Raw genomic sequence first — 13,733 nt, 5'->3', positions numbered from 1 at the left:
AGGGAAGAAAGAATCTAGAGAACAAACGAAAAATAAGAAAGAAACTACCTGCGGAAAGAGAGCCAAGAAGTTGGAATATGGAGATCGCGAGAGATCTTCGGAAAGGAGAGAAAAGAAAACTAAAGAAAAAAAAACGGGAGGAAGAAATGAAGATATGGAGCCGAAAAACCCTAGAAATTGCTTACACTAGTCAGAAGGAAAAGCCACGTGTGGCCTCTTTTCCCACCAAAACTTCGGACCAGAGGGCAGGGGCCTTGAAGATCTCTTTGCTGTCTCCCCGATTCAGAGACCTCAGCTTCCAAAAAAACCCGGGTTTCTTTCAACAGCGATCTTTTCACTTTCAAAGACGAAGCGTCCTCAAATCTTCTCCAGAACCAAGGGGTCTCTCCCGAAAAATCGAGGGGTGATGAAGAACCAGTTACCAGCCAAATCTCCGACCCGCGCATGAACCGCACGACAAAGCTCCAGCCTTGTCATCTCCAGGAAGATAGAAGAAATTACTATCAGATAACGATTGAACACGAAGGGACCGGTCCTTACCTAGGTTCAGAATGATTTCCGACTTGAGTGGAACCTAGGCAAACAAGACTAGCGGAACAAGGTCCTGCCAAAGGGATCCTGCTGAGAATGAGCAACCCCGGTTGACTTGAGTGCATAGGTTATTCCCCGACTTCGATGACAAAATCGAGAAATGAGGGGCAAACTGTTGGGAAAAATATTCCGGTATTATTACCCCCAGCCTGCAGGAAGGACTCAGATCCCCGGATCCCTGATAAATGGGTACCCCGGGTCCCCACCAGAGGGAACCCTGGGCTCGGTCCCTGGACCATGCTCCCTTCCAAGAAATGGAAAACTCTCGACAAGGAGAACCTTCCATATTTCCGAATATGGAAGAGTTTAACCTAAATGAAACCGACTTCTAGACGACTATATAAGAGCGACAACAGCCCTCAAGCAAGGGATCAAATTCTCCAAGGCTTAGAGACTAGAACTAGACGGCTAGAATTAGGGTTCTTACTCAATACCTTGTAATCTTGTTCGTTCTATCTAATAAAAGTCTCTTCAAGCTTATTTCTTCATTATCATCTCTAAATCCTCACGAAATACATACAAACACCCCCCGGTTTACTAGCTTATCCATCGTTCCGTAGTACTCACAAAGGTCCTACACAAAAATTCCCTAACATAAGGGGTGGTTGGTTCCTGTCGTTTGGTTGGGGTCCATAGTCGCGCTTAGGAAATTTAGATCGGTTTCTTAGCAAAGATTTTTTTCGTCTATCTTCCCCACAGACGGCGCCAAAATGTAGAACCTAAATTCCACACAAAGTATTTGATAATGATCGGGGTTGATCTAGGGAAGATAAATGATGTGGGAAACAATATCTTTAGAACACAACAATGTTAAATAGTTTCCACTAGGTGAAAATAGATTTTATTGATAACTGGGATCGAATACAATGAGTCGAACTAGATCGAATGAAACACACAAGTTCGATCAAGAAGGAATCTAAAAGTGGGAAGACAATAAGATTGATATGAATGTAAGGCTCTGTCTAGGGTTTTCAACGTGTCCTCCTCCTTGTTTCTTCTCCTTCTTTTATAGCAAGTCGACTCCAAGATCTCCATGCCAGCTTTGCGATCTCAGTTTCTTGTTGCGCGATCATTGCGACCTCTGTGGCTCCTTCTTCGAGCTTGATTCTGGTTGTGGGCCTCGGCATGTCTCGGCCCATGTCTACGATCGGGGCCCATTTCGGTCGACCAAAATTGAGTCCAACACCCAGGACCAGCCGTTTTGGCTTGGCCGCCTCTAGGCCGTGCTTGGCGTTCCATGTGCTTTTTTCGGCTGCATGGCTTATGCCGCTGATCTCCGAACTGCCCGATATGACATGTATCTTTCGGTCCTGTCGAGGTGGCAAGAAGGGAGTAGCTTCAGTGGGCTTCCCCGTTGTCTTCTTGCTTAGATGATTCTTGGCCTTCTCGGAAAGGAACTCCCTGAGGTGTCCTTTCTTAAGCAACTCATTGACCTTGATCTTCAGTGCGATGCAGTCCTCCGTTTTGTGACCGTGGTCTCGATGGAAGTCGCACCAGACGCTTTCATCTTCTGAGGCCACTTGACCTGTTGGCCCATCTGCCTCAGAACATTGATCAGCTCCGGCCTTGAGACGGAGAGGTGAGAGATGTCTAGCCACGTGGACACTGCCATCCCTTTTGCCTTCTTGATCGGCCAGTTCTGGTATCTGCCCCGATTTCGATTCTCGGAGTCCATGGCTGATCTATGAGAGGATTTCTCGTCTTGCTCGGTTCAGTCTGATCTGATTGTCTTGGGATCTTACTTTTGCTTTGCCTTAGCGCAACTGGCGACATCCTCCTCCCATTTTACCTGTGCCCAAGCTCGGGATAGGACGTCTTCCATGGTTTTGCACTGGTATTTGATTAGCTCCTTATAGAGGTCCCCGTCGAGGAGCATGCCTCTTTTGAAGGCAGAGATAACAGTGGGGCTGGTGTATTCAGAAATAGCCACCTTCTCTTCATTGAAGCGGGCTATGTAGCCTTGTAGGGTTCTGTCCAGTGTTGGAGGATTTCGTAGAGGCCATCAGAGGTTTTATGCAGGTCCCTGCTGCTGGCGAATTGTTCCCCGAACTTATCACAGAGAATCGCGAAAGAGGCTATGGACCTGGAGGGTAGGTTGATGTACCATTGCAGAGTGGGTCCGGTCAGGGTTGAGCCAAACCGTTTGCACATGGTAGCTTCACGCGAATCTTTTGGGAGTGCTACGGCAAGCATCCTTTGTCTGTATTGGGTGATGTGGTCACCCGGATCGGTAGTGCCTTCATACGCCTTTATGCTGGGGAAGGAGAACTTCCTGGGCATCTTGATCAAGGTGATCTCAACGTCATAGGAGTCTGGGTTGCTCTTCCGGATGGGGGGAGCTACCTCTGGGAGCCTCTCTACCATGGACTGCATGGCATCGAGCCTCTTGGAGAATATCTGCTCCAGGTATGGGACCATAGGAGATTCCGCTTTCGTTGCTCCGTTAGGTGCTTCCTTATCGGGTTCCGGCTCAGATTCGCTGTCTTCCACGTCATAGGTCTGAGCATCCTTAGCCTTTCCGCGCGTTGATGCGTCTCCTCCAGACGCCGTAGGTGGGAGGTTCACACCTGTTATGGATTTGGGTGTCTCCAGAGTCGACATGGAGACGACCTGAGCCCATAATCGACGCTTCTTGTTACTGGCCGTGTTGAGGGCTTGGTTTTCGTCTCGGAGTTTAAGATTCTCCTATTCGAGCTGGCTGAGCTTCTCGGCGCTCTGCTCCAGTTACTTGGAGTGTTTGTTGAGCTTCTCCTTCAGGCTCTGGACTTCTGAGGAGAGCTCGGGATTAGCCTTTTCTCGAGTTTTATGCAGCTCGGTTACTTGACTTTGCAGACCATCGAGTTGCCTCTAGAGTTCGGCTTCTCTTTGGTTAGCTTCGGGTAGCTCATTCTGCTCATCCACCTCCATTATCATGTCGTTTAGATTACCCCTTTCCTTCTAGCGCCAAACTGTTAAGGGATTTTTGTGTAGGATCTTTGTGAGTACCCCATAACGATGGACAAGGCTAGTATTTGTATTGAGTTCCAAGTAAGAAAGTAGAAAGAGACGTTTTATTAGGTCAAGGAGCTGGAACTACAACAGTTTTGAGTAAGAATCCTAGTTCTAGCCGCCTAGCTCTAATTTCTAAGTCTCTAAGTGTCGATCCCTTGCTTTAGGGTTTAGGTTCCCTTTATATAGTCTTCTTAAGAGCATCTCCAACCCATTGCTATTTTCACCTCTATAATAGCATTTAGAGGTGAAATTGCTCCAACCCACCTCTATTTCTTCATCTATAATAGATATCTCTATTTTTTCCTCTATTTATAGAGGAAGAAATAGCATTCCTCTATTTTTTACTCTATATTTTAGAGATTGCTATTTTAGGAGAATACATTGGAGCATATCTCACCTCTATTATAGAGTACCCTTATTTTAGAGGTAAAAATAGCAAAATACATTGGAGATGGTCTAAGGCAGGCCTTATTCGGTTGGAGTAGGTTAAACTATTCCTTATTTGGAAATATGGAATGTTCTCCTTATCGGAAGTTTTCCATTTCTGGACGAAGGGGGTGGTCTCTGGGACCGGACCCGGATTACTTCGTAGCGGGGAACCGTGGTGCCTCCTAGCGGGGACCCAGAAGCCGATGTCCTGTCTGGGATCTGGAGAAAATTCAATACCTGCGTATTTTCTCCAACATTTGTAGTCCTTGCTCGATTCATCAAAAAAACCATATTTTAGTCTCGATTTCTTATACTTGTTCTCGCTCTTCTATTGTTTCGTAGTACTCACAAAGATCCTACACAAAAATCTCCTGACAGTTTGACGCTAGAAGGAGGGAAGTAATCTTACCTACGTGACGATTACAATAGAAGATACCGAAGAGCACGTTCAAGCTACCCAAAGGGAGAACGAGTTGAGAGCTTAGCTCGATGTTCTCCAACATCAAGTATCCGAGTTGATCAAAGCCCAGGATACATCTACCCAGAGCCCAAAGCTTCTCTCGGAAGTTCAAAGCCTGAAGGAGACGATAGGGGCTCACTCCAAGCAGCTGGAGCAGAGCGCTGAGAAGCTTTGTCATCTCGAAGCTGAAAACCTCGTCCTCCGAGACGACAATAAAACCCTACGTACCACTCGCGACAAGCGACGAAGATTTAGAGGTCAAGTCCTACCTATGCAACCTCTTGATACTCCCGTCGATGAAGAAGACGGAGCCGACCGTCCTCGTCCCCTTGATGGGGACAAGTAAACCGAGGGGAATCGGTTAAGAAAACCCAAACCCATGTTCAAGTAGACAACGACTCTTGAGATGGAAGGCAATGAAGAGGCAGGAAAAATATCGAAACCTGACCTGATTGCTTATTTCGAACAAGTGTTCGCCAAGAAGTTCAATGCCATCCAATCGATGGTAGAGAGACTCCCAGGTGTAGCTCCCCTCATCCGGAAGAGCGATCCTGGATCGTACGCTGACACTCCCTTCTCGGACGAGATTGCATCAATCGAGATACCAAGAAAGTTTGCCTTCCCTAACATGAAGATGTATGATGATAACGGTGATGTCGACGACCACATCGCTCAATACAAACAACGGATGCTCACTGTAGCAGTTCTGAAGGATGCAAGAGAAGCGACCATGTGCAAAGGTTTCGGATCAACTTTGATAGGCCCTGCTTTCCAGTGGTACATCAATCTACCTAACTGATCCATACGCTCCTTTGTGACCCTTACTGACAAGTTCGTAGAGAAGTTTGCGAGCAGTAGGAGCCTGGAGAAAACCTCGGATTATCTCTACGAGATCCTCTAGCATTGATCCGAACCCCTGCCTACTTACATAGCCCGCTTCAACCAGGAGAAGGTATCCATCCTTGATTGCAACGTCTGCACTGCAGTCTCGGCCTTCAAGAGAGGCTTCTCCCCGACGGTGATCTGTATAAATAGCTTACCAAGTACAAGTGAAGAACCATGGAAGATGTACTCTCCCGAGCCTGGGCTCAGGTCAAGTGGGAAGAAGATGTCGCGAGTCAAGCCAAGGCTCAACTGAAACAAGATCATAAGGTCTCCAAGCAGGCGAAGACTGATCAAGAGGAAGCATCCCACCAGAAAAGGGAAGCTGGGGGCAGAAGCCGGAACCAATTTCCAAACCAACCCTTGGAGAGGATCGAAGGGATGAACATGTCCACGTGGCCCGCCATCTCCAACGTGACTATATCGAAGCCAGAGCTAATCCATGTTCTAAGGCAGATTGTACCGTAGGTCAAGTGGCCTCAGAAGATGAAAGCACCCGATTCTTTCAAGAACCCAAACCGGTGGTGCGACTTCCACCATAACCACGGTCATAAGAAGGAAGATTGTGTCGCACTAAGAATCGAGGTTAACGAGCTACTAAAGAAAGGACACCTCCGAGAGTTCCTCTCCAATAAAGCCAAGAACCTCCTCAACAAGGAGACTAACAATAAAACTCCAGAAACCGCTTCCATGACAGGATAGTGTTGGGGAAAAATATTCCATGAAGAGATTACTCCAGGTTCCGTCTTCCAGGTCCCTGCCCTCAGGTCCGGGTCTCGGGTCCCTGTCCCTGAGTCTGGGACCTTCCTCCGTCTTCCAGGACAAGTAATTTCTCCTGCCTTAAGATAAATGGAAATCTTCCATTTATCAGGTAACCAGCTTGGGCAAGAAGGATTCTCCCTAAATCTATGAGAAAGAGGAAGTATTCCAATACGTAAGACCTCCCTTAAGAAAATGGAAATATTATATTATCTAAGGATATAATGAATATTTCCAAATCCTATGAAGGGAGGCACGACCTTTTCTATTAATATAGATTTCTAAACCTCAAGACGAGGAGAGACGTCCATAACCAGAGCTCACCAATTCTACAGCCGCCAAGGCAAGATTCTACACATAGAAGACCTTCTTCTCGGACAAGCCTAGGAGAGGCTGATCCCGGCGGTTTCTATCGACCAGGGGAAGATATATGCTCCCTGCAGCACGTCTACAACTATACTGGCTGGCTGAGGCCACAATCTCCAGCTCATCAGCAAGGTCCATCCATGCTCACTGAAGCACATCGACGCTCCATGCTCACTGCAGCATATCGACAGGTTTACCATCTGTTCAGGCTATGGGCCCCCTAAAACAGATAACTCCAATAACCTACAGAGCTACGTGCTCCCTAGGCCACATGCCTCCATTAAGGCTACACGTCTCCATCATACTATGTGCCTCCATCAGGCTATGCGCCCATCTAGGCTCCGTGCCTCCACATACATGAACTACGAACGGCTTGATCCCTCACTGAAGGGTACGTAGGCAATCCCCATTGAAGGATGCAGCCATAAATCCCAAACACCTTCCTCGGTTCCTCAAGGACCAACCTTGATAACCGGAACCCTCAGCTACAGATCAGGAGGCACCCAGGGACCGACTCTGGAGTCAGGACCATCAATTACGGACCCAAAAGACCCTACGATCTTCACTACAGACAGGCGGTTCCTGCCCAACAATCGACATTTCTTACTGCTACTAAGTCACTGACGACATATACCAGCCCATACCCGTATGGCACTACCCTCAGAGCAGGATCTTCTGACTTATCCACGACCGAAGCAGGAGAAAGTACCACGATGACCAGTCTCCTTCTTCCTATCATTCCGTAGTCTGAGCACGAATCACTTGTACACAAAAATCCCCTAACAGTTTGACGCTAGAAGGAGGGGCAGTCATATACTACGTGATGATGGTGATAGGCAGAAGAGACATTACATCTATTCCTTCAGAATATTTCAACCCCAGCCATCTAGGGGCATGAAACGACGTATTCTCACCAGATCTAAACCTCACACAGCTGGAAACACCTCTTCAAGGGAGGATAACACAACGCCAAACAGAAGTAACCAGATCCAACATAAGGATTACCAACTGGTTCCTACTGGTTCCTGCTGGTTCTGGGTCCTATCCTCAGATCAGATCCCTGCAGTCTTCGGATCTGCCGGTTCCAAGTCTCAACTGCAAAGCATGCCTCTACAACCGTTGGATTCAATATTCCCAACCAGGGGCAGTCACCACCAACATCAGGATTAGTGGATAGCAAGCTCTAGACCCCACCAAAGTGTCCATGCTCATGACTCCGGCCCATAGGAGAAAGACAAGACGTCTTCAAGTAGGACACAACATCTTTCGGCAGGGCTCACAGCTTTGATAAGTTACATAAGCAAGGGAGTTAAAAGAAGAGTTCCTAGGAACACTGCAGGCGTACCAGGCAACAACTAAGAGGTAACCAGAGAACCACCTGTCTCTTTAGGCTTTAAAATCTATGTGGTAATGGAATCCTAGATAAGCCCACTATCTGGGTGGATAGAACGCTTTTTAGTGCTCGAAAACTTCCATTGAAGTTGTTCCGCGAAAAGATCCCTGCCCAAGCGCCAGGAACACTGCTTCTCTGCATCCTGCAAAGAAGCCTAAGAAAAACGCGAACTCTACATCAAGACATGATCGCCTTCTGATTCTTGGGTCCAATTAGTGTTGGGGAAAAATATCCCGGTATTATTTTCCCCATCCTCCAAGCAGGACTCAGATCCCCGGATCCCTGATAAATGGGTACCCCGGGTCCCCACCAGATTGAGCCCTGGGCTCGGTTCCTGGATCATGCTCCCTTCCAAGAAATGGAAAACTTCCGACAAAGAGAACCTTCCATATTTCCGAATATGGAAGAGTTTAACTTAATGAAACCGACTTCTAGACGATTATATAAGAGCGACAACAGCCCTCAAGCAAGGGATCGACTTCTCCAAGGCTTAGAGACTAGAACTAGATGGCTAGAATTAGGGTTCTTACTCAATACCTTGTAATCTTGTTCGTTCTATCTAATAAAAGTCTCATCAAGCCTATTTCTTCATTATCATCTCTAAATCCTCACGAAATACATACAAACACCCCCGGTTTACTAGCTTATCCATCGTTCTGTAGTACTCACAAAGATCCTACACAAAAATCCCCTGACAGTTTGGCGCTAGAAGGAGGGGAGAAATCTAAGCTACATGACGATGGCGGTGGATGAGCAAGACGATCCATCAGAATTTACCCCAAGAGAAGCCGAGCTTCAACGACATATCGACAGACTGCATAGCCAAGTAACCGACTTGCACAAGGCTCGGGAAACAACCAAAAATCCAACGCTTTCCTCCGAGGTTCAGAGCCTGAGGGAAAAACTTGGTGAACACTCCAAACAGCTGGAGTTAATGATATCTTGCATATTTCTATTGTTTTATCCATTCATCCATGAGCATTTTGATCATATAGATTAGGATTTAGCCATGTTTAGGTTGCATTTTGCATACATGAGTCCTTATCAGGTATTGGAGTACCACATGGAGTTCTTGGAGGCACTTGGAGGCATTTGGAGCTCAAAACGGAGTCTTTAGAGTGGTCATTGGGCGAGCAAGGCATGGGAGCGACCAGTCCGGAGCGACACCACCAAGTCGCTCTGATCTCCCTACTGGAGCGACCTTGCCAGAGCGACAGGGAGAAGTCGCTCGCGGTTTCATCACTCGGAGACGCGAGAACGAGCCCGGAGCGACCTCTCGCAGCGACACAGCGAGGTCGCTCCCGAAGCCTGGAGCGACCTTACCAGAGCGACAGGGAGAAGTCACTCGCGTTTTCATCACCCGGAGACGCGAGAACGAGCCCGGAGCGACCTCTTGCAGCGACACAGCGAGGTCGCTCCCGAAGCCTGGAGCGACTTGTCGGAGCGACGGGCTGAGGTCGCTGCGCGTTTTATTTCTGCTCGAACTTGTGATTTCTCAAGGGCCTTTTGGTCATTTCATTATGCACGTTTTTATTTTCTAAACCTATGTTTTAATACTCTAAGAGCCACCAAGAGGGGGATCATCTTTGTTCTTAGAAAAACCACCAAAAACCTTTGGAAAGTCATCTCTTTGAATCAATTGATCAGTTTATTATTGAAATTCTGTGTTCTTATCTATTTCCTGTGTTTCTCTACATGATTAATCTGAAATCCAACATGGGTTTAAGAGGAATCATGGAGATTAGTGAGTAATCCCCTTTTGAATTCATGGGTTAGGGAGATTAAGGGTGATTAGGTTAGAACTAGGATGTTTTAGTGTAGATCATTCATATTTCCTTGCTAGTAGAGTGAACATAATGCATCTTCTGAGTTGGCCACTCAGTAGTTGATCCTTAGGCATTTCCCCCCCCCGAAAGGTGTTCGAGAAAATGCCCGAGACAACTCTTCTTAGCTTTTAGCATACTTTGCCAAAGACATTTGTTGTTAGAGGTGCTAAGATAGCCATTGGACTTGCTAGTTATGATTGCTTTCATATTATTCAACCAAAGACATTTGATGTTTGAATTGTGTTAAGTAAATGAACATTCATCTAGACATAGAGTTTATTTAGGATTGTGTCCAAGCTTAAGGTTAATAGATTGATTGATCGTTTGCCATCTTTAGTTCGAAACTTGATCACCCGAGGTCTAATCCCTATATCCATGAGTTCCCTTTTTCCAATAGTTAAGAAAGTATCATTTAGTTATTTCTTTTAATTAGTCATAGTTTAAAACCCCATCTAAATCATTGGTTGCACTTAGATTAAGTGATTACTTGCATTCTCGGTGCTTTGATATCTCTCAGAACTGGTTCGACAATCATTTATACTACAACATTTGTCTTAGGAGCCTTGAAAACTCCTAACATCAAATTGGCGCCGTTGCCAAATTCTGAATAGATTTAAACATTGAGATTTAGTCAATTGCTTGAGACTAAGTCATTTTTATTTTCTTTTGTTACTGACTCTTCTTCACCTCCCTTTAATCTACAGGTGTATGAACTTGCGGAGCAGGGGTCCATCAAACCTAGTTCTAAGAGCAGCAGACATCAGAGTTTTAGAGAGAGAGTGTGCTAGAAAGAGAAGAGAAGAAGAACATCAGGCTCAATTGCAGAGACTGAACACTGACATGGGAGACGTTCATCAAGATGACGCAGGCGTCAATGGCGCTAACAACAATGGTCCACCTAACCAACAGCGAGCAGCTCGACCCATTGGCACTTACGACCGTCCAAACAGTCATGGTCATAGACTGGGAATCCGAGCACCCGCTGTGGCAGCAAGCAACTTTGAGATCAAGTCCGGACTCCTCAATGTGATCGAGAACAACAAGTATCATGGTTTGGCTCTAGAGGATCCATTCGATCACTTGGACAGGTTCGACAGCTACTGTGGGTTGTCAAAAACTAATGGTGTGTCCGAAGATGCCTTAAAGCTCAAGCTATTCCCTTTCTCTTTGGGGGATAAGGCACGTCAGTGGGAGAAGTCTCTACCCAGCGACTCCATCACCACTTGGGATGACTGCAAGAAAGCATTCTTGGAGAAGTTCTTCTCTACTTCAAGAACTGCTAAGCTGAGAAACGAGATTTCCAGCTTTCAACAGAAGGGCTTGGAAGGTTTCAGTGAAGCATGGGAAAGATTCAAGGGCTACCAAGCTCAATGCCCACACCATGGCTTCTCTAAAGAGAGCTTGCTGAGCACATTCTACCGTGGTGCTCTTCCTAAGTACAGTGCCAGACTGGATACAGCTAGTAATGGGTTCTTCTTGGGGAGAACTGAGGAGGATGCAGAGAAGCTGGTTGACAACATGGTTAAGAGTGATGCAGTCTACAGTGGAGACCACGACAGAGGCAGTAGAACTGATGATAAGCAAACGAGGAAGGAGTTGAAAGCTCTACAGGATAAGATAGACATCCTCCTTGCTGATAAAGCTACCCAAGAGCAGCTGCACTTTGTTGGCAACCCAAGCCAAGAGACACCAGTTGTTGTCCATGAAGTTGAGGGTTTGGAAGGTCAGGAAGAGCTGTGTTTCATCAACAACAATGGTAGCTGGTACAAGAAAGAGCCCAACTTTCAGTACAACAACTACCAACAGAAATCCTATTCCAACAACCAACAAAGTGGTTACCAGCCTCGAAACAATCAGCAAGGCAGCTATCAACCACAGCAAAACCCTCCTCCTGGTTTCAACAACAAGGGCAACAATTCTTCCCAACAACAATCTAATCCCTCTACCTCCACTCCTCAAGTCAGCAGCACTGATGCTCTACTGAAACAAATCCTGGAATCTCAAACAAGGAGTGAGAAGCATGTTGGCTATGAGTTGAAGAATCTTCACACAAAGATTGATGGGAGCTACAATGAGCTCAACAACAAGTTCAGAGCTTTGGAGAACCAGTTTGCTGCCATGAACACTCAACAAAATCGCCAACAAGGTTCTCTACCTGGAAAGTCTGAGCAGAACCCCAAGGAAACCATGAAAGCTATCACTCTCAGGAGTGGTAAGGAGTTACCTCAGAGAGCTCTCACCAAGGATGCTGAGAAACAAACTGAGGGGGTTGCCATCACCATAGATGATGAAGTGGTGATTGTTGATGAGAAGATCAATGACGAGATCTTGGAAAAGATAGTGGAAGCCAAAGGAAAAGGAAAGGTTGGAGAAGAGAAGAAAACAGTTAAGGATGGTGAAGTTGTCACTCCTGCAAGTGAAAGTTCTTTTGTTCCTCCTGCCTATGAACCTAAGCTTCCATTCCCAGGTCGATTCAAGAGGCAGTTGCTAGAGAAGTACAAAGCTCTGTTTGACAAGCAAATGAGTGAAGTCCAGGTCATAATGCCCATTATTGATGCTTTCATGCTGATTCCTCAGTACAGTAAGTTCCTGAAAGATGCTGTAGCTGCAAAGAAGAAAGAGATGGAGGGCATGGTGATTCTCACTCATGAGTGCAGTGCTATCATTCAGAGGCTGGTCATTCCAAAGAAGCTAGAAGATCCAGGATGCTTCACATTACCTTGTGCTCTTGGGCCTATGGTATTTGATAGATGTCTCTGCGATATGGGAGCTAGTGTCAGCTTGATGCCCCTATCTGTTGCTAAGAAGCTCGGTTTCACTCAGTACAAGAAGTGTAGACTTTCTCTGGTATTGGCTGATCGTTCAGTTAAGTACGCTGTGGGTATCTTAGAGGACCTCCCAGTGATGGTTGGAAATTATGAGATCCCTACAGACTTTGTAGTGCTTTAAATGGGTGAAGAAGCTCAAGACCCTTTAATCCTTGGAAGGCCTTTCTTAGCCACAGCAGGAGCCATTGTTAATGTGAAAGAAGGCAAGATTGATCTCCATCTGGGTAAAGGGCACGTTCTCCATTTCGACATCAAGGAGGTAATGAGGAGGCCAACAGTTCAAGGGCAGGTGTTCTACATTGAAGAGATGGACGCCCTTGCTGATGAACTCCTTGAAGAGTTGTCACTAGAGGACCCTCTACAGCATGCTTTGACTGTAGAGAAAGAGGCTGAGGTGGTTGAGAACCTGGAGAGTACTGCCTATGGGATGATGCTGGATTCACACCAGGGGTTTTTCAGTGAGGATCAGTACGAGGAGCTTCCCCAGATGGTTCACCAAGAAGCCTCAGTCACTCAACAAGAGGACAACCAGCAAGATGACTGGAGTGAACTTAAGGCACCTAAAGTGGAGCTTAAACCTCTTCCCCATGGTGTAAGGTATGCATTCCTTGGTCCTAATGAAACTTACCCTGTCATTGTGAGTAGTGAACTTACTGAAAGTGAGCTATCTGAACTTTTGAAAACACTTAAAAGATTTAGAAAGGCAATAGGTTACTCACTAGATGACATCAAGGGGATATCACCCTCTTTGTGCATGCATAGGATACATCTTGAGGATGAATCAATGACTTCTATCGAGCATCAAAGAAGGTTAAATCCTAACCTGAAGGATGTTGTAAAGAAATAGATTCTTAAACTCCTAGATGCTGGTGTTATTTACCCTATCTCAGATTCTAAATGGGTATCACCTGTGCATGTTGTACCAAAGAAAGGTGGTATCACTGTGATTAAGAATGACAAGGATGAATTGATACCAACAAGAACCATCACAGGTCATAGAATGTGCATTGATTACCGAAAACTAAACTCTGCATCTAGAAAGGATCATTTCCCATTACCATTTATTGATCAGATGCTTGAGAGACTTGCAAATCACCCATTCTATTGCTTATGATCTAGCATTTACTTATGTAGATCTAGATAGAATGGTTTAGGGGAATGGAACCTCAGAATCGTATGGCTTGGTTTGGGTTTAGGATTGACCTTTA

At 46.0% G+C, this 13,733-nt stretch overlaps 1 non-coding gene across 1 annotated transcript; it reads right to left on the bottom strand.

Annotated features, from left to right (window-relative positions):
- Positions 1–10,978: 10,978 nt before the first annotated feature.
- On the bottom strand, positions 10,979–11,085 carry LOC117128633. The gene has a single exon (XR_004452027.1). It is a non-coding gene; the product is annotated as a small nucleolar RNA R71 (small nucleolar RNA).
- Between the last annotated feature and the right edge of the window lie 2,648 nt (positions 11,086–13,733).

The sequence above is a fragment of the Brassica rapa genome, chromosome A09 (assembly GCF_000309985.2).
Source record: "Brassica rapa cultivar Chiifu-401-42 chromosome A09, CAAS_Brap_v3.01, whole genome shotgun sequence".
NCBI classification, from domain to species: Eukaryota; Viridiplantae; Streptophyta; class Magnoliopsida; order Brassicales; family Brassicaceae; genus Brassica; species Brassica rapa.
This window is presented reverse-complemented; position numbering and strand designations above follow the sequence as displayed.